The sequence below is a fragment of the Bacillus rossius genome, chromosome 2 (genome assembly GCF_032445375.1).
Source record: "Bacillus rossius redtenbacheri isolate Brsri chromosome 2, Brsri_v3, whole genome shotgun sequence".
NCBI lineage: Eukaryota > Metazoa > Arthropoda > Insecta > Phasmatodea > Bacillidae > Bacillus > Bacillus rossius.
Genome location: NC_086331.1, coordinates 103,602,684 through 103,628,999, shown reverse-complemented (window position 1 = coordinate 103,628,999; position 26,316 = coordinate 103,602,684). Strand labels below are relative to the sequence as shown.

The window sequence follows — 26,316 nt, the reverse complement described above, 5'->3', positions numbered from 1 at the left end:
TCAACAAATGCATGCACATACATAACGATCGTAACTACAAAATAAAAGTAGATTCATAAATTAAACTGCCGTAAATTTGTGTGACACCAATAAAATGTTTAAAATTACTAATTTCAGTAAACATTGTTTTCCCGATAACATTTATTTGTTGAAAATATAATATAAACAAACTTCTCTACTTGCTAATGCCGTTTGAAGAGGCCAAACACTGAACCCGTGTGGAACGGTCAAGAACGCAAGTGAAGTACCTACTGAAGGCGCAAGTACACAACTACGTAAACCGAAAGACTGATAAGTAGGGATCTCAAATGACATTTCTTTTAACATAATAGTTTCTCAGAGTTAACATGTGTTCAAATCCTACATAAAGGACACTTAATCGACTGTGGGATGGTTGAAATCTTTAATGTTATATTTTTCGCCTTTTTTTAAAGTTAATAAGCAAAAATGCACACTTTCTCCCCAATTAACACTGTAAATTCGTGAGATGTTGCTTACTTTCATTTCCCAGTTTACCACGTGTCGGACGTAAGTTTCCAAATCAATCATAAAATAAAGAGCAAAGTAAATCAATGTTATCATTCAGTGAGTTACATAAATTAACATAGATTCCATTTAAAATCTATCGTTGTTGTTCACAAACGGCCAAGACACCAAACAGTTTATATTATTTACAAAGAAATTGCCGATACGCAAAAGAAAAAAAAATGTTTTCACATAACATATCCAATGTTAAATTTTATAGAAAACGCATTAAACAGTTGTAACACAGTCTGATTGTGTTACCATATCTTGTAAGTTGGTGTAAAACACAGTCTTTGCAATGGTATGCGAGTTCTTTCAGTGGTTCCTACTGGACACTTTCTTCACGAGAAGCTATGCCGCTCGCAGTGACGTAACTGAGAGTTGGCAACAGTGTTTACGCGTCAGGGCTGCGCAAAGGGGGGAAGTCTGTGACGTTGAGCCGGGCATTGACGTAGTTGGGAGCAGTTACAGCTAACACGTTACGCTGCTTCCTGCGCGCCAACCACAAAGACGCATTTATTTTAATACGCTTTCCACCCCCTTTGCAGACGAGTTTCGAAAAAAAAAAGTGTTAGGCAGCTCATTACTTACGTTATTTGTGCTTAGTTTCTTATATCTCGCTGGATTGTCTTCGTAGGAATGATATTTTATGGTAAAACAAAACTTACCCATTTTCAGCCCCTTAACAGTTTCATTTCTACAAACGCTAAATAAAAAATTCTTAAGTTTTCCCATACATATTTTATACACATTTAAAATGTTTGTTTGTACCTAAAAAAGAAGACAAGAATTTAGACATAATTTATTAATAACACGCATCATTTATTGACTTGCAACCCATTTACTGTATAAAAAAAACAAATCATGACAAAACTGCATTCATGTCTGTCAAGTTATCGACCTTGTAGGGCAGTTAGATGGGAAACAAATGTGAACGAGTCTTTCCGTACTCGACAGTGACGTGTGAACATCTAACCTCGGCAACGAGGAGATTCACGTGTCCTCATGTTGTTCGTGCAGCTAATAAACTTACAATACGAAACTCGGACACGAAATTTAAAGACGAATACTTCAAAATAGTGCCGAGCGTGATAAATATACTGATAAATAAAATAATCACTTGTCAAGTATATACAAAAAAAAAAACTAGACGCGAATCACAGACTTACTTTCTGCGCCCGCCGCTAGAATTCGCTGCCGGAATCGTAAACGTTGCTTGCCAACATCATGCACCGATAGAAGCACGGCTCCGATAAAAGACTTTAAAAAAAAAATACCAAACCCCGGCTTTGCACCTGATTTTCGACCAGGAATTTTATTTAAAAAAAACCTCCCATATTGTTAAAATTCACTAAACAGTTAATCGTTTTAAGTTTCCGCACACTCTAGAAGTTATACTTCTATGGCAGTACTAAAATATTAACCTGAACCTTTTTAAAACACAAGTTAAGTTTGCATTTTTTTTTCCGCCTAAACGACTAAACTCCAGCTGTAAATACTTAATACAAACAAACCTTAACATTATTTAGCTGGTTAAACATTATCATTACCAAATATTATTTTATTAAAAAAAGTTATTTTTTTGGTTCAGTGGTGATATTTGAAGCGCGCTCTACGGCTGTGCCACAGAGCTTAAGGGAAATAAGTATTACATTCAGTGTAATGCCAATTTTCTTAAGTATTATAAAACTCTAGATTACTTTTTATTATGACTATTTCAGTTAACTAAATATATTTCAAGGTAGTTTCACTATCATAAAATTTCATTTGGCACACCAATACCTTTGGTAGTACCCAAAATTTAACGAAAGTGACTATATACGGGTTTATGTTTCTACACGTAGGTGCACCATCTTTGTGTCACATTTACGCTCATCAAATTCCGCCTCATTTTCTCAAAATTACTATTACAAAATACCGTGAACCAGGAGCTAATATGTTTACACATCAAAAAACGCAAAGTTTTGTTCGCATTGACTGTTCTCTCTGCACTAGTTCTTTGTTTACTTTATGTTAGTCCACGCGGAACGAGCCGGTAACCCATTGGTTCGGAAACCACTATGACATCGCGTGCCCCATAGCAACGCATTTCGCCTTAGTGGATAACCACGAGATGTAAAACCACAACCGTGCTAAAAAAAAAATTAAAAAAGTTCATTAGGCGCACCTTTGAAATATGACTGTCTGATGTCGTTGATGAGATAAACTTGCATATCTAACACGATGCAAAGTTTTAACTTCTTGAAAGTTTCACTTCTCAAATTATTGCTTTTTTAATTATGTAAAACATTCTAACGCCCCAGTTAACAACTGGTATCACTCGTATTTCTGATTGGCTGCAAGTAGTCTGAGATCGTGTGCTTTGTTTGGGATTAGCTGTCCATGTCAGCAATTGGCGCCATGTACCTAACAGGCCTTATTGATGCTCGTATTAATATAGATTCTAAGCTAGGCGCGATTGAGTCAGTGGGATTTCATTAGGACACGATAGACAAATTAGGTGGAGGAAAAATGACTTGTAGGAATTGGACAAAACCTTAAAATTTTATTATTCAATTTTATGTTATGGCGACCAGCGCGCCTATAGAAGTTATCGCCACAAACGATGTTTTTGGAGATTATATATTTATTTAATTCATATATTGTCTCATGTATTGTCTAATGTGAAACATCTCAAATATTAGATTCAATAAAAATTTAAAGTATTGTTTGAAATGTAGTTCACACGTTTTAAGGAGCCTACTTGAAATGAGTTTTTAGTAACTAATTTTTTTTTATTAGAGCATCTAGCAGTTTCTTTATTTATTATGTTTAATTTTTAAGGTTGAAACACTATGAATAAAGCTTTTAAAGTCAAAAACAGCGCACTAATGTTGTATTTTAACGAAAGTGATGGTAGTAGATATTAAATCACTTGAACGACAAGTAAACTATGGGCACACATAATAAATGATTTCTTGAACTTCATTCAAACATTTATTTTAAAAGAACTAACAAAAATAGTAACAGCAAAATAGAAAATATAACGATATAATACAATTTTGAGATTGAAAACCACACAAGTCTTGTTAAGTACCGCCAACAATCCATATTTTGCTCTCAGAGATTTACTATTTTTATATCGTTCCTTTACGTGATGTGTTAGCAAATCCTCGGGAAAATTGAGTCATGATTGAATTTTAGGATGTGAGTTATAACAACCGTAATTTTTTCTACGCAAAACACTTGAACAAACAAATACAAACTTCACAGGCCTGTTTTATGGTGACAATTGACTGTCACAACCAAACTATAGATGTAATCCATCCGTCCGTCCATAAAAAGTTTGCGTTTGCCAAACTATTGGTGGCGGTACGGATGAAACTATAAACTCCAAAATATTGGCAAGGCATTGCCGGAAAATTTTATTATCATAAAAAATTGTAATGAAGTCTGTTTATTTGTTAAGCTGCTTCCATTACACGTTTTCAACTTACATTTTGAACCCTTTTTAAAGTTTGATATTTTATTCAAAAGACTGGCCGAAACACAGAAGTGTAATTTATTACGTACGGTTAAACTGAAAATAAATATCAGAGCGGAAAAAATAGATTTTAATGATTTATAAATTAATGTTTGGATGATTGTTAATTTACTCCAGCTTGTGGAACGATGCCTAAAGCCGGAATCACAAAGCCTGTCGCCCCCGTCCAACTTATGTCCGTCCTCCCGCCACTCTTTCGTCCGTCAAAGCTACGCAGCTAGCCAAACGATTTACATCATGGCTTACTTCATGCGTCCGACAAAATAATATCCCGAATGAAGCTGGATCTCACAATGATCCGTCGCATCCGTCCGTCACCCGCCCGTCATCACGTGATCTCAAGCCAATCAGATGGCTCGGAGAATCCCGTCCGTCCGTCCGTCCGTCCGTCCGTCGAAACCTTGCGAAGCTTTAACTTTCGATGGACGAACGGATGAAATTATAACATTAAAAAAATTGGTTGTCTGTAAAGTCGGTTTACGGACGATAGTTTAACGTGACAACGTCATAACAAAACATTGATAAAATGATTGCAGACTTTATGAATAAAATTGAATCATTTTTATTTTAATAATAAAAGAATAAAAACTTGAAATTATACTAGTAATCAGAATTTTAAAATGCAAGAAATATTAACCTTTATTGCCGACATTTTTGTTGTAATAACGTAATAAGCAATGAAAACCACATTAACTTTTCACTTCACTTTATAAACAGTCGAGTGGAAGAGAAATAGATGCGGCGCAAGCGTACAATGAGCGTAACGGGACACAGCGTAACGGAACAATGTGCGTAACGGGACACTTTTTTTCGTGCGTGCAGCCGGCGTTCATCGATTTATTAGACGTTGTCACGTCAAAACATGTCTGAAAATGCATTGCTTTTATTTATTGGCAGCATCAACGTGGGAAAGTATTTGTCGGACGGGCGGATCATTGTGAATCGCTCGGCTTGTTGACGGACTCACAACTGCCGCCAGCTGTTCCCCGTGCTGACCAGCGGCGGCGGATGCGGCAAGGCCTGGCGCTTTGTCCCGGTCACGTTAAACACGGACACGCATCACGGAAGCGCCGGCCTTCTGCCTATTCCATAGTGCACGGACACATAACAAACGCCAACCATTAGATTGAATAATTATGCGACCAAAGAACCATAACGATGTTACTCGATGTGATTGAATTTTAGCTTACATGCTAACGTTGTAATGAAACTTGTAGACATTTAAAGTTTGATGACCAAGATGTTTTACTGTGATAAATCTTAAAAATAATTCGAAAACCACTGTTACCTAACATGCATACATGGAAAAAAATTGTTGAAAAGAAAGAACACTATCCCATACAAATGCGCGTATAAAAAAAATAAAAAGCAGAGCAATTACAGAACGCTGTTCTTGCGCACATATTCCTATACTTTGAACAGTTATTTACGTTTTAAAACGTAGACAAAAATAACTACCGCACGTAGGCAGAATGCTAATCTCATATTGATTGCACGGAGTCACGTAAACAGAGAATGTTAAAAATCATTCTCTGTAGCTGCAGTACGCGCTTGAATTGCACTTGGAGAGCCAATAAGGCAACGAATTTCACTTCAGCTCACAGAAGGATGGTTTTGATATAATTTTTAAAAAAAATTTAACTTAAAGTGGGTACTGAATCCTCTCTTCTTATTATTAATATTTTTTTAATGAAATTTCTGTTAAGTGTGTGTGCTAGTAGTAAACATTTTCGTGATAGTTTAATAGTTTCAAACTTGTAGTTTAATGATGAATTGTTTTTATTTCTAAAGTAGTCCACTGTAATTTAATTACATAGATTATATTTTTTTTGTAAATCATAGTTTTTCTTATTTATGTAATTTTTATTTTATTTTTTTTAGATGTGAGTTATTCTATTTATTTGATAATTTGTTATAATTAAACACTTTCTTTGATTTTATATTTAATGTTTGGAATTTATTTGTAAAAGTTGGTTGTTTTTTTTTAATCCGTGGTTAACTGTGAGACATGCATGAAATAAGACGAATGAAGGAACGCACAGGCTCGTGTCCGCCTACGCCACGTGCAGCTCGAGAGGCGGGTCGGTGCTCAGACATGGCGGTCGACGCCACTCTGACTCGTAAAACCCCCGACTGTCTGCGAGCTGCATCGTAAAACTCGTGATTCACGCCCGCGTTTATCTTCTTTGCGGCGAGCACTGGCAAATTCGCTTCCTTTCGCTCGGAGAGTTGCAGTAGCCACGCGATGTTCAGTTCCGAGTCCGCACTGAAGCTCCCCACAGTTTTCAGCACCGAGTTTTAACTGTTCAATTGACAACCAAATGGGGCATCTATGACTTACCAGTAGGGGCGTGTAGATTTCGCGAAAAAATTTCGAGACTAGATGAAAGTTAAAACACTGTAGCATCGTCTGTGTTTCGTGATTGGGCGAGTTTCTCCCAGGTACGTATCGATTGTAACAACACCAATCGCAGTAATTCATCGCGGAAGTAAACGCGTTCTGAGTGGCCCGGTCAAATAAGGCAACGACTTCTCTCGCTAGACCGCCGCCAATCACAAGGCAGAAACCACAGGTGCGGGTATACCTTGTTGCAGTATAATAAGTGTTCAGATCTTTCCGCGAAAAATGCCTGCCCCTACTTACCAGTTAAAGAAAATTATTTACAATAAGCTTCCATCAATCATTCGTGTCTACAACTGACTTTTTTTTTTTTTTTTTGCCTATACATAGCCTACCTAAGCTGTTCCCAACTGCCAAAGCAATCACACCAGAAGTTTTACATTTTACCATTTCACTGTCTTAGATAAAGGCTCAGTAAGGATTTCAATTTATTTTAGGTTATCTGGGCTGAACTGAATACTGTAATCATTTTCTTATTTCTTATTTATACTAAATAAAATTTTCTATACTGGCAATCACTATTTGGACTGAAAAATTGCACGAACGAGTTTAAAAGTTTTATATATCATTCGTTTGAATACCACATTTCATTACAATAATTAAATTTCTGGATTTATTTCTATAATAATGTAATATTATTCTTTCAATTACAAATTTTTCGTCCAAAGTTCAAATATGTTTTACTCTAAGGAATACTTTTTTTTTATCTAATAGAAAAATAGTTCAGTTTTCATAATTTTGTTTTATTATATCGTAGTCTAATTGTAATTTATAATTTTCGTTTCTCATTAATGCTAAAAAAATATAACAAAGAATTTTTCAAAATACATCTTTGACTGAATTTCTCACGAGTGATCTCTTTACAAAACGAAGTCACATCACCCAGGCTTAGCTTATAGACGCCCGACCCTATTCTATGGCATTGACTGACTACTTTCATATTCGCACAAGTCCAATTATAAATCTCGGCTCAGAGCAAACAAGAAAAAAGGTTATAAGTATTAGGGAATAATTTTTAAGTGAAAAATAATTATTTCAGTAATATAAACAACTTCTTGTTTTATAAATTATATGTTTTGTACTAATTATTGATAATTTCGAGTTAATTTATTAGATTTTTATTTTAAGAATGTTAGAAACATTGTTTTATATATCCTATTAGTTATGAAGAAATGATGTGAAATTGTAGTGCACCACATTTTGTAAAATAAAAAGAACATACTTGTAACATGCTAAGGTTTTTTTTTTAATTAGGTAAATACTAACAGCTTTTAATCAGCATTCATGAAATTTTATATTTAATTATAGTTAAATCTGTATAAATAATTTATGAATGATTTAGTTTGATTATATTGGGGGTGGTTAAGATGAAATTTTATCGTAATATTTTTTTTTTCTGCAATCCATATTTGTTGGGTTATAGCATAAAATGAAAAATTAGGGCTGAAGAAAGTAGGCTACGTAGTAAGTAGTATATAATAGGGGCTACTAGATCAGGCGCCAGGCGGTGGAGCCGAGAGCCGGCTCCGCCATCTTGGATTTGTGACGTCACGACGGCAAAAATTCCTCAAAATTCCTCAAAAATTCCTCAAAATGACTAAAAATTTCCCGTTTTAAGAAAAAAATTCCCGTTTTCGAGGGAAAAATTCCCGTTTCGAGGGAAAATTTCCCGTTTTATTCCTTAAAAATCCCAGCGGCTGAAAATTCCTAAAACTGGCTTAAGCATCCTTAACTCAAGCCAACATTAAGCCATTTATAGGATTATGACGTCACCGCTGCAGTTTCCGTTACGCCCGCCATCTTTAAATTTACTATCCAATTTTAATGAAATAGAAATTTTTTTTTAAATTTATAAAAAAATTCAATTAATAAAATTTTAATAAAAAATATTTAAAAAACAAACATTTTCGACACGCAGCGTGGAGTCCTCGGTTCGAACCCGACGAGTGCAAAAAAATAAAAATGGCGACCGATCCTTCCCTCACAGTGAATGCTGGCGTACTGACTCCCACCACTTTTTTTCAAAGTATACATATCTTCACCTAGTATGATATCATGTCCGCCATCTTGAAATTTGGACGCCATCATGAAAATCTTTATTATCCGATGTTAATGAAAAAAAATTCCAAAACTCATCAAAAAATTAATGTATTTGAATTCTGTTTGAATATATCGATGTACGTCCTTGGTTCGATTCCCGGCGAGAGTAAACAGTCGATCCTTCCTCCATGAAAGCTACCTAGACTGATCTACCACCACCAGTACCAAGGTATATATCGTCATCAGGTATGACATCATGTCCGCCATCTTGTCTTCATCCGCTGGAGACCACCATCTTGTTTTCGTCTGCTAGAGTGTGCCGATACCATGTAGTATAATTATCTGGTCACCACACTTTTGTCCTCAACTGTTGACATTGAACATTGACCTTGGCCTTTGACCTTGACCTTGAAAATTGACCTTGACCTTGAAAATTGACCTTGACCTCGAAATTTGACCTTGACCTTGAAATTTGACCTTGACCTTGAGATTTGAACTTGACCTTGAAATTTTACCATGACCTTGAAATTTGACCTTGACCTTGAAATTTCCTTTGTCCTTGTCGAACATCATGGATCCGACATTTTATGTTCAGTACATGCTACCAGGAGCTACCACCTGCTGGAGTACGCCATATTGTGTGTGTGTACTTGTATTATAGAGTACATTTCCATCTGGATAATTTTATTCTAAACCGCTACAGTGCAGTAATCATTTATTATGGAGGTGCCCCCCGCCATCTTGAAATTCAGCCGCCATCTTGAAATCATGTAATAATGTAGCTAGAAAAGCGGGAAAAAAAATCAAAAATTCATTAAATAATTCACTCATTAAAGTAATGATTGATTAGATCGACTAAGGTCCTTGGCTCGATCCCTGGCCGATACAAAACAACTTTAATTTAAAAAAAAATACTAAAAAAAGTGTTAGGTTTGAGAAAATAAAAACACCGCAAGTTCCTTTAAAAAACTTTTATTACATAAATTCAATACACTACTACAAGTACAAAAAAACACTGACAAATTACCAAAACCTTGTGGATTCCTCGATTCAAACAGTTTTCTTATTGTACGGACTAAGCCTTTTACATGACTTTAAATGTCTATCCGATCCGTTCATCACCACAGCCAGAGACGGACTGAAGTTCATAGCACTTATATATAGTCTCATTAGTCGGTACAACACATGAGTCAAATCAATAACCATGTTCATTATACGTCTCGGAGCATTTTTTATAATTACGATGTAAGCTATCGAGACGTGAAATTAGTTTATTGCACTTATTGCACTGAAATTGTATTCTTTGGACATTATTAGAACAACCGCTTCTTTCATGTCTGCGAGCATTTGAGGTGATAGTAAATGATGCACCACAGTATTTGCACTGATGCGAAGTACGCTCTTCATTAGTGGAAGTATCCATTGCTGATGATGAAACTTCAGATGATAGTGGTATCACATCTGTTGAAATCTCCTCCAATGTTGACGTCGTCGTCGTTGCCAACGGGATCTGCACCTTCTCCGTCGTAGCTGTCGTAAAGGTTCCCGCAGTCGAAGGTACAACCTCCATCGAGTTCGACGTTAAAGTCGGTAAAGATGCCATCGAAGTCTCAAGAACAGGCAATTACACGACTTATGCACCAGAAGAAGAAACAAACTAGGTGATCCATACACCATCGACGACAGTAACAAACAGAGCGTCCTGATGTCTAGGTCTCGCTTATATACATGCACCGTATGGAATAATACGATAGTCAAATCAAGAACCAGTTACAATAATACTAGAGTCAAATCTACAAATTATAAAAGAGGATCATTTGATCAAAAAAAATTCGATCTCTCCAATATACGCCAGGCTCCAAGAGCTACTATTCACGCCATCAGGTCCATCTACATTTTTCTCCTATGCTTCAATTGACCATTAGCTGCAAGTGCTCCAACAGCTCCATCAGCTCCAACATGTAATGTACGCAATGTACGCACAATACATGCAATTTACATGCAATAAATGTAATGATCACACAGTACACACAGGAAACGGAACATACAGTACACATAGGAAACGGGACGTACACACAGTACACACAGGAAACGGGACGTACACACAGTACACACAGGAAACGGGACGTACACACAGTACACACAGGAAACGGAACATACACACAGTATACACAGGAAACGGGACGTACACACAGTACACAATGGAAAAGGAACGTACACACAGTACACAGACAGGAAACGGAACGTACACACAGGAAACGGATCGTACACACAGTACACACAGGAAACTGAATGTACACACAGTACACACAGGAAACGGAACGTACACACAGTACACACAGTAAACTGAATGTACACACAGTACACACAGGAAACGGAACGTACACACAGTACACGGAACGTACACACAGTACACACAGGAAACGGAACGTACACACAGTACACACAGGAAACGGAACAAACACACAGTACACACAGGAAACTGAATGTACACACAGTACACACAGAAAACGGAACGTACACACAGTACACACAGGAAACGGAACGAACACGTAATATTCACGCAATTTACGCAAAGTACACGCAATGTACGCAATTACGCGCAGGACAAGCATTTAATGAAAACGAAGCACGTTTGGACGGAAATTCTATAAAACGAAAGCTCATTTAACGAAAAGGAGGCGCATTCTCTCGTTCATTCAACTTGGTAGGATGCGATTGTCAATGATAAGTTAGGATATAATCTCTCCAACAGTCTATGAATCCAACAGTTTATATTTACATTAGCCATCGACTCAAACAGTAATTGGCTCCAACAGTCATTGGCTCCAACAGTCATTGCCTCCAACATACATTGGCTCCAACGACCTTTTGGTTCATCAGCTCCAATGATATTTGGTTAGAATGCTATGACTCTAAGATACTATGAGACTACAATTCTACGAGTGTACAAGACTCCTCCAACTATCTTCAAGTGTACAAAGCTCCAACTACTTCAGAAGCATTATGTTATAAGATTACATGACTGCCTGTTTACATAGCTACAAGGCAACGAGGCTACTTGGCTACGTAGCTACAAGCATACGAGGCTCCAAGACATCATGACTACGCGACTACGAGCCATGAGGTAACGAGACTACGTGACTACGGGTATTCAAGCTTACGAGACTGCGAGGCTACAGAGCTACGAAGCTTCTAGAACATAAGTTTACGAGACTGCGAGAATACAGGACTACAAGTCTACACGAGTACTTGACTACGAAGCTACAAGTCTACATGGCTCCAATTGCGGCATCTGTCTTCGGCTGAATTTTCTCTTTGGCTCCAACTGCTACAGCAGCATTATGTTATAATAGTACAAGGCTACTTTACTACGAAGCTACACATCTACAAAGCTCCAATTATCGCATCTGTCTTCGTCGGCATTTTCTCTTTTGCTCCCACTGTTCCAACAGCATTATGTTATATGATTCCATGGATACTTTGTTAAGTAGTTACAGGTCTACGAGGTTCCAATGCATCATGTTTACGAAGCTTCCAGAACACAAGGTTACGGGACTGCGATACTACAGGAATACGAAGCTTCCAGGACACGAGGCTACATGGCTACGAGACTACATGACTCTAACTGATTACAATAGCACCACTCAGTGGTGAGAGTTAGGTTATCTAATGCAAAGCAAATTGATACAAGTAGTTCTGACTGTCATCAACAGATGTAGCCACGTGTTGCTTGCAGGTAAATATTAATTAGTTATTTTATGTGGGATGCGGGATGCTCACTAACGATCGCAAAAGAAGGTATGCTTCGCTAGACACCAAGGAGAAGGAAGTTCGTCTTACATGTTAATGCTTCGCTGATGTCTCATGGCATATTATTTGACTGAGTAATGGTTGTTTATTTCTTTAATTCCACCTGGCAAAATTATTGCAAATGTCAATTTATTAGCAGAAGTTCACTAATTAAATGCAACCTTGAATAAAACTGACATGCCTCATTAAGTAAAAAAATCCATCATGCAGAGATCAACTTCTCATCAGTAACCAGAAGCACTCGGAGAAAACCATCAGATGTCTAATCGGGAATAATCAGAAGCACCCAGAGAAAACCATCAAAATATTGTCAAGAATAATCAGGAGCACACGGAGAAATCCACCATAATATTGTCAAGAATAAACGGGAGCACACGAAGAAAACCACCATAATATTGACAAGAATAATCGGAAGCACACGGAGAAAACCGCCACAAGTTTTCTTTGATATCATAAAATACAAAAAAATTCATAAAAAATTAAAAATAAAAACGAAAAAAATTTAAACATTCTGGCTTGTACTAGAACTCTAACATTGCACATCAAAGAGAAGTTCACAAGCTAGCAGAATGTTTAAATTTTTTCGTTTTTATTTTTAATTTTTTATGCATTTTTTTGTATTTTATGATATCAAAGAAAACTTGTGGCGGTTTTCTCGGTGTGCTTCCGATTATTCTTGTCCATATTATGGTGGTTTTCTTCGTGTGCTCCCGTTTATTCTTGACAATATTATGGTGGATTTCTCCGTGTGCTCCTGATTATTCTTGAAAATATTTTGATGGTTTTCTCTGGGTGCTTCTGATTATTCCCGATTAGACATCTGATGGTTTTCTCCGAGTGCTTCTGGTTACTGATGAGAAGTTGATCTCTGCATGATGGATTTTTTTACTTAATGAGGCATGTCAGTTTTATTCAAGGTTGCATTTAATTAGTGAACTTCTGCTAATAAATTGACATTTGCAATAATTTTGCCAGGTGGAATTAAAGAAATAAACAACCATTACTCAGTCAAATAATATGCCATGAGACATCAGCGAAGCATTAACATGTAAGACGAACTTCCTTCTCCTTGGTGTCTAGCGAAGCATACCTTCTTTTGCGTTCGTTAGTGAGCATCCCGCATCCCACATAAAATAACTAATTAATATTTACCTGCAAGCAACACGTGGCTACATCTGTTGATGACAGTCAGAACTACTTGTATCAATTTGCTTTGCATTAGATAACCTAACTCTCACCACTGAGTGGTGCTATTGTAATCAGTTAGAGTCATGTAGTCTCGTAGCCATGTAGCCTCGTGTCCTGGAAGCTTCGTATTCCTGTAGTATCGCAGTCCCGTAACCTTGTGTTCTGGAAGCTTCGTAAACATGATGCATTGGAACCTCGTAGACCTGTAACTACTTAACAAAGTATCCATGGAATCATATAACATAATGCTGTTGGAGCAGTGGGAGCAAAAGAGAAAATGCCGACGAAGACAGATGCGATAATTGGAGCTTTGTAGATGTGTAGCTTCGTAGTAAAGTAGCCTTGTACTATTATAACATAATGCTGCTGTAGCAGTTGGAGCCAAAGAGAAAATTCAGCCGAAGACAGATGCCGCAATTGGAGCCATGTAGACTTGTAGCTTCGTAGTCAAGTACTCGTGTAGACTTGTAGTCCTGTATTCTCGCAGTCTCGTAAACTTATGTTCTAGAAGCTTCGTAGCTCTGTAGCCTCGCAGTCTCGTAAGCTTGAATACCCGTAGTCACGTAGTCTCGTTACCTCATGGCTCGTAGTCGCGTAGTCATGATGTCTTGGAGCCTCGTATGCTTGTAGCTACGTAGCCAAGTAGCCTCGTTGCCTTGTAGCTATGTAAACAGGCAGTCATGTAATCTTATAACATAATGCTTCTGAAGTAGTTGGAGCTTTGTACACTTGAAGATAGTTGGAGGAGTCTTGTACACTCGTAGAATTGTAGTCTCATAGTATCTTAGAGTCATAGCATTCTAACCAAATATCATTGGAGCTGATGAACCAAAAGGTCGTTGGAGCCAATGTATGTTGGAGGCAATGACTGTTGGAGCCAATGACTGTTGGAGCCAATTACTGTTTGAGTCGATGGCTAATGTAAATATAAACTGTTGGATTCATAGACTGTTGGAGAGATTATATCCTAACTTATCATTGACAATCGCATCCTACCAAGTTGAATGAACGAGAGAATGCGCCTCCTTTTCGTTAAATGAGCTTTCGTTTTATAGAATTTCCGTCCAAACGTGCTTCGTTTTCATTAAATGCTTGTCCTGCGCGTAATTGCGTACATTGCGTGTACTTTGCGTAAATTGCGTGAATATTACGTGTTCGTTCCGTTTCCTGTGTGTACTGTGTGTACGTTCCGTTTTCTGTGTGTACTGTGTGTACATTCAGTTTCCTGTGTGTACTGTGTGTACGTTCCGTTTCCTGTGTGTACTGTGTGTACGTTCCGTTTCCTGTGTGTACTGTGTGTACGTTCCGTGTACTGTGTGTACGTTCCGTTTCCTGTGTGTACTGTGTGTACATTCAGTTTACTGTGTGTACTGTGTGTACGTTCCGTTTCCTGTGTGTACTGTGTGTACATTCAGTTTCCTGTGTGTACTGTGTGTACGATCCGTTTCCTGTGTGTACGTTCCGTTTCCTGTCTGTGTACTGTGTGTAGGGGAGAGTTGGGTAAAACAGGGTAGTTGGGTAGAACGGGGTACCACTGTTATTTTCCGTACACGTGGTGCTATCTGTGTGTACGTTTGGTAAGTTACTCCTCTATACGTCGTCACTAGAGTGAGGTAGTATGAAGTGTCGCACAGTATTCTTTCGTGCGTAATAATGGAAATTACAAATTTATGATGTTTCACTAAAATGTTTAGCGTGTATTGGCTATACAATATTTAATCAGTGGTTGCAGATATATTTTATGGTAAGTTGTATTCAAGTAAAGTGTTATATTTGCTATGTTGTGCCATAGTAACCGATGTAATTGACGGGTGTTAAGATTTTCTGTTGTCTTTTTGCTTGAGAACCTGCATGTAGGGTAAAACAGGGTACACAGGTAATGGGTAAAACGGGGTAGTACCTCGTTCTGTCGAACCAGTTTCCTGTTTTAATCATCTTTTCGATCAATTGTGCAAATGACTTTTAAAATTAAAAACAGTTTTGTTATGCATACTAAATGTTATACAGAGTTACCTACAGTACATTTATACAGTCAACCAAAAGTCTTGTATCGGTGAGGAAAAAAATTGGAAACGTAAAAATGTTGTAGGCCCACGTAATTAAATTGTAATTTGACTTTATCTTTTTTTCTATTTTTAAAAATAAAAACCATGCTCGAAAAAACCATGTCGTCCTATTGTGTTTCCCCCCAACTGCACCCATAGGTTGCAGCCCTTAGATGTTTCCTTCATGTCCCCATTGATGCAGTATTTTAGTGATGAAGCAAGGAAATGGGTTCGTTTACATCCTGGACGTCCCATTACAATTAACCAGATCGGGAAACTCTATGGCGCTGCATTTATGAAGGCCGCTTCTATAGAAACTGCGGTAAATGGTTTCAGAAGAACTGGAATATTTCCCCTTGATGCAAGTATCTTCCCAGATTGGATGTTTTAGCCAGCGGCAACAACTGACCGAGCTAACTCCAGGCCTTCAGAACCGAGTGGAAATGACACTGTCGGTGATATTTCACTGACTGCTGCAACAACTGACCGAGCTAACTCCAGGCCTTCAAAACCGAGTGGAAATGACAGTGTAGGTGATATTCCAGTGACTGCTGCAACAACTGATCGAGCTTACACAATGCCTTCAGAGTCCCATGGAAATGTCAGTGTTGGTAATATTCCTGGGACATCTGGTTTGGTATCTTCACCAACTGAATCTCGTTTAGGCCTATCTGATAAAAACAATCGAAATGCTTCATCAAACAGTAGCTTCACAATTCCACCGACTACAGTGATGCCGATTTCCCATGTCAAAAAGAATCCTGCAGAAGGAAGAGGACGACGACGTGGCAAGGCAGCTGTGCTGACCGACTCGCCATATAAGAACGAACTAATTATTATTCAGTCAGCTTCACCAACATCTTTAAAAAAGAAAAATGCTGGTGTGTCTAAATCTCAAAACAGTTCTAAAACACATAAGAATAAAGAAGACAGCAACAAATCCATACCAACAGTAACTTTGCGTGTGTCTGATGATGATGACGTTCCTTGCATTTATTGCGCTGAACAGTTCTCCACTTCAAAATCAGCCGAAAGTTGGGTGCAATGATTAAAGTGTCATTCTTGGAGCCATGAAGGATGTGCTGGTGTAGACACAGATGACTGTAGGCCATTTGAATGTGATTTCTGCCAGTTTGGAATAAAGACTCTGGCCTTATTTTGTGTTCTGATGGGCCTACTATTCCATATTAGGCTAATTAAACAATCATATGTTTTGTCAGATATTTGGGTTCACCGCATATGCAAGTTTGTATTATACATAGTTAGATTATGCTTTTAGACTAACCACTTCCTCAAAATTAACAGTGTTGTGTTATTGTTGTTCAAACAATGTTTGTGATTTTCCGCAAACCAATGTTTTTGTGAAGTTTTACTGCAAATACAGAGGAAAATGTAAGGTGAAGGCTTATAATTGATTTTTTTTTTAAATTCTCATATTTTTACTGACATTTGTATTTATTTGTCATACTACATGTTGTTCAGAATTTTTTATAATGCACATGTAAAATCATTTTAAAAATCTGCTTTCTGTACCCCGTTTTACCCAACCAGTTGGGTAAAACAGGGTAGTGTGCATACATTCAAATAAATAAATATCTCTGCAAGAATAATATTTCAGAAGACACGGTACTAGATGCAGAATTAAACTCACATTCTAATCTACGCATGCTGATGTTTTCAGACAGATACAGCAATATTAAAACAATAAATTAAAGCGATTTATACTAAGTACCCCGTTATACCCTACTCTCCCCTACGTTCCTTTTCCATTGTGTACTGTGTGTACGTCCCGTTTCCTGTGTATACTGTGTGTATGTTCCGTTTCCTGTGTGTACTGTGTGTACGTCCCGTTTCCTATGTGTACTGTATGTTCCGTTTCCTGTGTGTACTGTGTGATCATTACATTTATTGCATGTAAATTGCATGTATTGTGCGTACATTGCGTACATTACATGTTGGAGCTGATGGAGCTGTTGGAGCACTTGCAGCTAATGGTCAATTGAAGCATAGGAGAAAAATGTAGATGGACCTGATGGCGTGAATAGTAGCTCTTGGAGCCTGGCGTATATTGGAGAGATCGAATTTTTTTTTATCAAATGATCCTCTTTTATAATTTGTAGATTTGACTCTAGTATTATTGTAACTGGTTCTTGATTTGACTATCGTATTATTCCATACGGTGCATGTATATAAGCGAGACCTAGACATCAGGACGCTCTGTTTGTTACTGTCGTCGATGGTGTATGGATCACCTAGTTTGTTTCTTCTTCTGGTGCATAAGTCGTGTAATTGCCTGTTCTTGAGACTTCGATGGCATCTTTACCGACTTTAACGTCGAACTCGATGGAGGTTGTACCATCGACTGCGGGAACCTTTACGACAGCTACGACGGAGAAGGTGCAGATCCCGTTGGCAACGACGACGACGTCAACATTGGAGGAGATTTCAACAGATGTGATACCACTATCATCTGAAGTTTCATCATCAGCAATGGATACTTCCACTAATGAAGAGCGTACTTCGCATCAGTGCAAATACTGTGGTGCATCATTTACTATCACCTCAAATGCTCGCAGACATGAAAGAAGCGGTTGTTCTAATAATGCTCAAAGAATACAATTTCAGTGCAATAAGTGCAATAAACTAATTTCACGTCTCGATAGCTTACATCATCATTATAAAAAATGCTCCGAGACGTATAATGAACATGGTTATTGATTTGACTCATGTGTTGTACCGACTAATGAGACTATATATAAGTGCTATGAACTTCAGTCCGTCTCTGGCTGTGGTGATGAACGGATCGGATAGACATTTAAAGTCATGTAAAAGGCTTAGTCCGTACAATAAGAAGACTGTTTGAATCGAGGAATCCACAAGGTTTTGGTAATTTGTCAGTGTTTTTTTGTACTTGTAGTAGTGTATTGAATTTATGTAATAAAAGTTATTTAAAGGAACTTGCGGTGTTTTTATTTTCTCAAACCTAACACTTTTTTTAGTATTTTTTTTAAATTAAAGTTGTTTTGTATCGGCCAGGGATCGAGCCAAGGACCTTAGTCGATCTAATCAATCATTTCTTTAATGAGTGAATTATTTAATGGATTTTTGATTTTTTTTCCCGCTTTTCTAGCTACATTATTACATGATTTCAAGATGGCGGCTGAATTTCAAGATGGCGGGGGGCACCTCCATAATAAATGATTACTGCACTGTAGCGGGTTAGAATAAAATTATCCAGATGGAAATGTACTCTATAATACAAGTACACACACACAATATGGCGTACTCCAGCAGGTGGTAGCTCCTGGTAGCATGTACTGAACATAAAATGTCGGATCCATGATGTTCGACAAGGACAAAGGAAATTTCAAGGACAAAGTCAAATTTCAAGGTCAAGGTCAAATTTCAAGGTCAAGGCCAAATTTCAAGGTCAAGGTCAAATTTCAAGGTCAAGGTCAAATTTCAAGGTCAAGGTCAAATTTCAAGGTCAAGGTCAAATTTCAAGGTCAAGGTCAAATTTCAAGGTCAAGGTCAAAGGCCAAGGTCAATGTTCAATGTCAACAGTTGAGGACAAAAGTGTGGTGACCAGATAATTATACTACATGGTATCGGCACACTCTAGCAGACGAAAACAAGATGGTGGTCTCCAGCGGATGAAGACAAGATGGCGGACATGATGTCATACCTGATGACGATATATACCTTGGTACTGGTGGTGGTAGATCAGTCTAGGTAGCTTTCATGGAGAAAGGATCGACTGTTTACTCTCGCCGGGAATCGAACCAAGGACGTACATCGATATATTCAAACAGAATTCAAATACATTAATTTTTTGATGAATTTTGGAATTTTTTTCATTAACATCGGATAATAAATAAAGATTTTCAAGATGGCGTCCAAATTTCAAGATGGCGGACATGATGTCATACTAGGTGAAGATATGTATACTTTGAAAAAAAGTGGTGGGAGTCAGTATGCCAGCATTCACTGTGAGGGAAGGATCGGTCGCCATTTTTATTTTTTTGCACTCGTCGGGTTCGAACCGAGGACTCCACGCTGCGTGTCGAAAATGTTTGTTTTTTAAATATTTTTTATTAAAATTTTATTAATTGAATTTTTTTATAAATTTTAAAAAAATTTATATTTCATTAAAATTGGATAGTAAATTTAAAGATGGCGGGCGTAACGGAAACTGCAGCGGTGACGTCATAATCCTATAAATGGCTTAATGTTAGCTTGAGTTAAGGATGCTTAAGCCAGTTTTAGGAATTTTCAGCCGCTGGGATTTTTAAGGAATAAAACGGGAAATTTTCCTTCGAAACGGGAATTTTTCCCTCGAAAACGGGAAATTTTTTCTTAAAACGGGAAATTTTGAGTCATTTTGAGGCATTTTTGAGGAATTTTGAGGAATTTTTGCCGTCGTGACGTCACAAATCCAAGATGGCGGAGCCGGCTCTCGGCTCCACCGCCTGGTGCCTGATCTAGTAGCCCCTATTATATACTACTGTAGTGTTTATCAACATATTTGTCTAAAATATACAATAGCCGAATCGTGAAATCCAAGAACTAAGGAACTCGGAAATGGTCGTTCAATGTGTATGGAGACTACTCTATAACATACACTTTTTGCACACATTCAAACACCTACACACACTCATTCATCTACGCTCACATACATCCGTACATATAAAAACAGATACACAGATGGAAAGCAAGGGAGGTGATCTCGCAAGCAATTTCTTCTTGGGAAAGTGGATTTGAGGACGGAAATGACCGACGAAGGGGTGGAGATATGAAGAGGAGTGTCAGTAATCTCACTCCATCGCGGCCTCTGACTCATTTCCGTGCTGGCAGTTTGCGTGCAACGATATCTTCCCTCGCATGGGCCCGACGCGAACGGAAATTAAATCACTAAAACGTTTCCCGAAAGCAAATCTTCGATTTTCTACCACCACATTCATCACTAATTTTGGCACAAGAATGCCATTCTTAACATTTCAAGAAAATTAATATAAATGAATTGTAATTTTTAAAAATATATGTTTTCGAATAAACTTGCCCGAATTTGATCTTCACGACCATATTTTATCGACACGGCACATTATTTTATTTAACTGTGAAAACTACACTGAAATTCGCCCTTGCGATGAGACAGGATGTATATATAACGCCGTTGATAGATTGAAAGCCAATACTCTTCAGGCAACTGATATAATGATGGGCTGATGGCATAAGTCAGTTCAGCTGCAGACTGCAAGCGAAACTAACACTCGGGATCACAGTCGGGAATCTCTGAGGGATGTATGAAGCCAAACTTCGATTGAACAGCATTTATTTATCCGTCAAAATGCGGGTGCGTATCGGATCGCCTAATTACTTAGCTTATAACGAGCTAACAATCTTTTTTTATATTTAAACTTTTTCCAATCAGAAAGATACATGCTAGATAAAGCCGGATTGAGTTCATAACCACGATATGATTTAGTAATTACTTATTTACTTATATTTAGCCTACAACTGTAAATAAAAATATATCTCTATTTGTTAATTTATATTAAAAAAGGTTTTATTAATTTTTAAAAACGTAAATTGTATTCATAATATAAGATTTCTCTACTATTTTGGTTAATTTCTCTAGTAGCTTACGTAGATTTATTATCCTTTAGTTTGTAATATTTAATTTTATATATTTGAAATCAATGTATTAATGTACATCACATCAAAACTAATTGCATTTTTTTAAACATTTACCGTTTAAAATAATTCATTGAATTATTTGGACAGTCTAGACTAATAATAATACTATTCGGTGTAAAAACTATGTATATTAGCTGAAGGAAAGAAAAAAACTATTGGAAACGGCTATCATATATTTATATCTCAAAAAAATATGATTTTTAAAATTTTTGTCGTTTAAACTGTCGGTTTTTGTTGTTTGTCTGCTTGTCTCTTATTTAGTGAATCTTAATTATCTAAGGTGTTCTGCTAACACAACGATAGACTATATAATGTTACAGAATCCCACCCTTAAAGTTTGAAAAAGGGGTAACATTGTTATTAAATAATTAATCGTATATCCAAAGCTAATCAACTATTGTAAATAATTAATTTTTAATCCAAACCTCCGAATATACTAGAACGAGAGTTTAGAAACTAAGGATGAACTACATGCATATAGAGTTACACGCAATGTACATACGGGATTTCTCAGATTCTTATCGATTAGAAATAAATTTCACTGTTCAAAAGCAACAAATAATATTTTCATAGTAGGCCTAACGTATCGAAAAATCCTTTGTTCGGGAGATTATTCACATTTTGTGGTTTTGTTTCCAGTTTTTCACTACAATAACATATAAAACCGCTAATATTTCATATATACTTAGCATACAAAGAATTCGAATGCAGCATTTGAAAGAGCGTAAGATTTCCCGTTTGAAAATCTTATTTATAATCTTCATATTCACTTAAAACGACAATCAACTTCAGTTTAAATATTTGACGACTTCAAGCATTTAATGTGTGAAATAAACTGTACCATTATTAGATGTTTTTAAAACAACCTACAAATTGTCCAATTTCACAAAAACTCCTTAATATTATGTTATTAATATTGGTTTCTGAAAATAACTATGAAGTAGGGTTATACCATGTTGACTGAATGCTAGTAAACGTAGCTAGCTCAAAATTATTATTTTAGGAAGGTTAGGGAATGAATAGCAACTCGTTTGTAGTCCAATTAAACAAGGTCTTCTCAGTGATTCTTCCTAATTATATTTTTTTAATCAAAACATTTTGCGGAATAATAATAAAAAAACAAGAAAAATAAGTTTCCTGTTTTTAGAGACACTGCATTCGGAAAGAAGGGAAGCGCACTTTGAGCAATTCCTCTAAAAACAGAAAAGTCCACATTTATGTTATTTATATGTTTTTAAGATGTATTAATTTAAGAAAAATTCAAGGAGTAGGTACTATGTTTCATTACCGTGAATGTTCCTTTTTTGTAAAAAAAAAAAAAAAAGGCCATACTTTTGTTTACTTAGTTTTTATAAAATTTATTTTATCTTTTAGGAGATATATTTATAATGACTGTGAAAATTCTATACTCGGGAAAATGTTACCTTCTCATAGGCCGCTGTCTTGTGAGACGTCCCAGTGCAGCAAGCTGTGAATCGATATAGCGTCGTGACTCGTGAGCCATTAGCAGAAGCGGAGTTAAGAATAACTTTATCAATTTTATCCTATTGCGGAATAAATCCGCTAAAATATCCGTTCATGTATTGATATAAATTTTATTCAAGAATAAAAAAAATATTATTTACTGGTAGTAACCTTTCCAATTTAAGTTTTGCGAAATAAGAGATGTCATTTTTATTATACTAAGTGTTTTTTAGTCCCTTCCCTCCATAAAAAATTTCTATTAGAAATATGTTTTCTAACATTCAGTCATCATTTTCTAACTTCACTGCAACGTTATTTTCAAATCTGGATGTATCAATGTAAAGCCCATTAAATGAAGAGTTATATTTTGTGAAATTGGGCGAGTTGCCGGTGTTTGTTTTAAAAATCCAGTTATGTACATAATTTTTTTTTTGGGATTTCAGTTTTTTGAAAATTTAAATTTTTTTAACTGGTAATTTTGGATTTGCTTTCATTGATTAATTATGACATTGTTAACGTTTGTGTACGGCAATGTAGTGAAATGCAATTTATGTATAGGACTTTGTAACATTTTATTTCGGCGATATAACGTTGGAACATTGAAGAAAAGCAAATAAATGTTGTTCACTCTTCAGTTCTTGCGGTATTACACACCGTATAAATCACATTCACGCATATTCCACAAAAATTCCACCCACTGAATGAGATTCCTTGTAGCAAACACTCCGGTCACTAGCACAACGCCATCCTGTCTTCTTCGTTTAGCCAATAACCAGCATGTGCAAGACGTGGTGGTAGTTAATAAAAATTCCTGTTCATACATTCAAAAATAATGACAATGTCAGAGTTACGTAACGTTTACAGTATGTAAAATAAAATACTTCAAGTCTGAAAACATAATTTTGGACCCTACGCTAATGCTGGTTTACAATGTATGTCATTGAGAAAACCAGAATAATGGAAACAAAGATAAATACACAAACACATAGGAAACAAGGAAAAATCAGCCGATGTCACGAAGAGACAGTTGCAACACGAATAGTAAATACACCCAAAAACAAAATAACCTGTGACAACACAGCCACAAACAGAGGGACCAAAGAACGATACTTAACAGATAATCTGGACAAACCAGTTTAATGTCTCTGTCTTGAACGCAAGTGACGTACAGTCGCTGGGTAAGTTCCAGTGGTTTTTGCAAGGTTCGGTTCATGCTTGTCGTAACTGCAGGACCTGGCTCACTGCTGTCTACGGCGAACCTGTCCACAGGGCGGCCTCGCTTCGACGCGGCCTGCACCGACGCGCCTTGGCGGGAAAATCCATAGAGTAGGCGGCCGCGCGAGTGTGGGGGGAGAGCTCGTGACGTCACGCCCCCCCCCCCTCCTCGCCCCACGACGCCTCCCACACCCCCTTTCCCCCCCCCCCCCTCCGCTCCCTCCTCACCCACGAACCTAGCAGATCCCGGCTGCCAGCAGCTCTCATCGCATCACGAGCTCGGGGGAAGTCCAGGCTCGGTATATTTAATTTCCCCGTCGAACTTCCCCGTGAGATCAAACAGGAAGCTCTCCGGCGCTTGTTGCATTTTCCCAAACAGATATTTACGGAACGCTATTTTCAGGACTGTAGATGGTCACGCAAAAAAAAAATCAAATCTGCGAACTTTAGCATGGCTCTTTTTTCACAACTTTTAGAAAATAATCTAATAGACATATGCTTTGTTGAATACAAGACGAAACACATAATGCAAGGACGCAGTCGTAATCAATTTATAGAAAGAAAAAAACCCTAAAATATTGTATATAAAGAAAAAAAAAATGGTTTGTAAGACCGAGTCTCAAAGCTGTAGTTTCATAGATTTTTTTAATCCAATAACGTCATGCTCTTGGTTATATTTTAAATGAATTCTTAATACAGCTATGGTCACTATTTTATAAAGGATTTCATCAGTTACTTAGCTGATTTAATGGTTCCAAGAACCCAAAATAGCAATCAATTTATACTTCAACACTTGAATAAATGAAGATCGTGGAATCGTTCTGCTTAGAGTTTTGAATTACTTGTTAGTATGCAGCCTATTTTAAGTGAAAAATGTTCTGTTTTAGGAAATCATTCATCAATTAACAATTAGTTAGCCTCGAACTAATACTTCACGATGTTACGTTTTAAGTGACGATGTATATTTTAACCCAGTAACAAATAACTAATATTTGCAATGAAATCGACAGCCAAAATACCAAATAATAAACGAAAAGTAGAAATATAAAACAATTTTCTTAAAAAAAAAATTCTACAAATACATCCTTACAGAAGAATAACATATAATTCAGTTACATTTAATTTCTGATCTTTTATATATATACATATATACATACATACACACACATATAAATATACATATATACATTCATACACACACACACACACACACATATATATATATATATATATATCCCTTTGCAGTTTCATGACCTCTATGGACACTATCCTGTTAGGATTCCAAACCAGAAATTTAAGTAATGCGTTTGATTTTGAAAGCAACACGTGTATTTATCATATATATTTATTTATATATATAATCGTTCATTTTTGCCCATACACAAACTTAAAATTTCCTTTGGCCATACAGCCTACCCAACAAATTTGATGAAAATCCAATCAACGGTTCGAAATTTATAGCCGGACAAATTTACATAAAAAACATACATACATTAACACATATGCATGCCGATCACTCTAGTTGTTATGGAGACATCGCTTCACACCGTCAATAGAAATGTGGACTTTCAAAGATCCTGGGAAAGGGAGATTTGAAGGGATATTTATTAAGGTTCTAAGAACAATAAAATAAACAGTTATTAAATTAATTGAACAAGAGATAAAAAGTCAGTCAGTATTTGCTCGTTGGTGAATGTCGGCACGAGATGGGTTTGCGGCGAATGTCACAACCTTTTGTGCTCCAGCTGCGGCTCACTGGTCTCGCCTCCAATACGAGTCCTGGCTACACACACGTTTGTTGTAATTGTGATTAGTGATTGGTTGGCGAGTATTTGCTCGTTGGTGAATGTCGGCACGAGCTGGGTTTGCGGCGAATGCCACAACCTGGCGTGCTCCAGCTGTGACTCACTGGTCTCGCCTCCAACACGAGTCCTGGCTACAAACACGTTTGTTGTAATTGTGATTAGTGATTGGTTGGCGAGTATTTGCTCGTTGGTGAATGTCGGCACGAGCTGGGTTTGCGGCGAATGCCACAACCTGGCGTGCTCCAGCTGTGACTCACTGGTCTCGCCTCCAACACGAGTCCTGGCTACAAACACGTTTGTTGTAATTGTGATTAGTGATTGGTTGGCGAGTATTTGCTCGTTGGTGAATGTCGGCACGAGCTGGGTTTGCGGCGAATGCCACAACCTGGCGTGCTCCAGCTGTGACTCACTGGTCTCGCCTCCAACACGAGTCCTGGCTACAAACACGTTTGTTGTAATTGTGATTAGTGATTGGTTGGCGAGTATTTGCTCGTTGGTGAATGTCGGCACGAGCTGGGTTTGCGGCGAATGCCACAACCTGGCGTGCTCCAGCTGTGACTCACTGGTCTCGCCTCCAACACGAGTCCTGGCTACAAACAC

The 26,316-nt window shown here is 37.2% G+C and overlaps 1 protein-coding gene across 1 annotated transcript in view; it reads left to right on the top strand.

Moving 5' to 3' along the window:
* LOC134528940 (transcription factor SPT20 homolog) overlaps positions 1–26,316 on the top strand; it is a 176,793-nt gene that overhangs the window by 76,715 nt on the left and 73,762 nt on the right. The window lies entirely within an intron of this gene.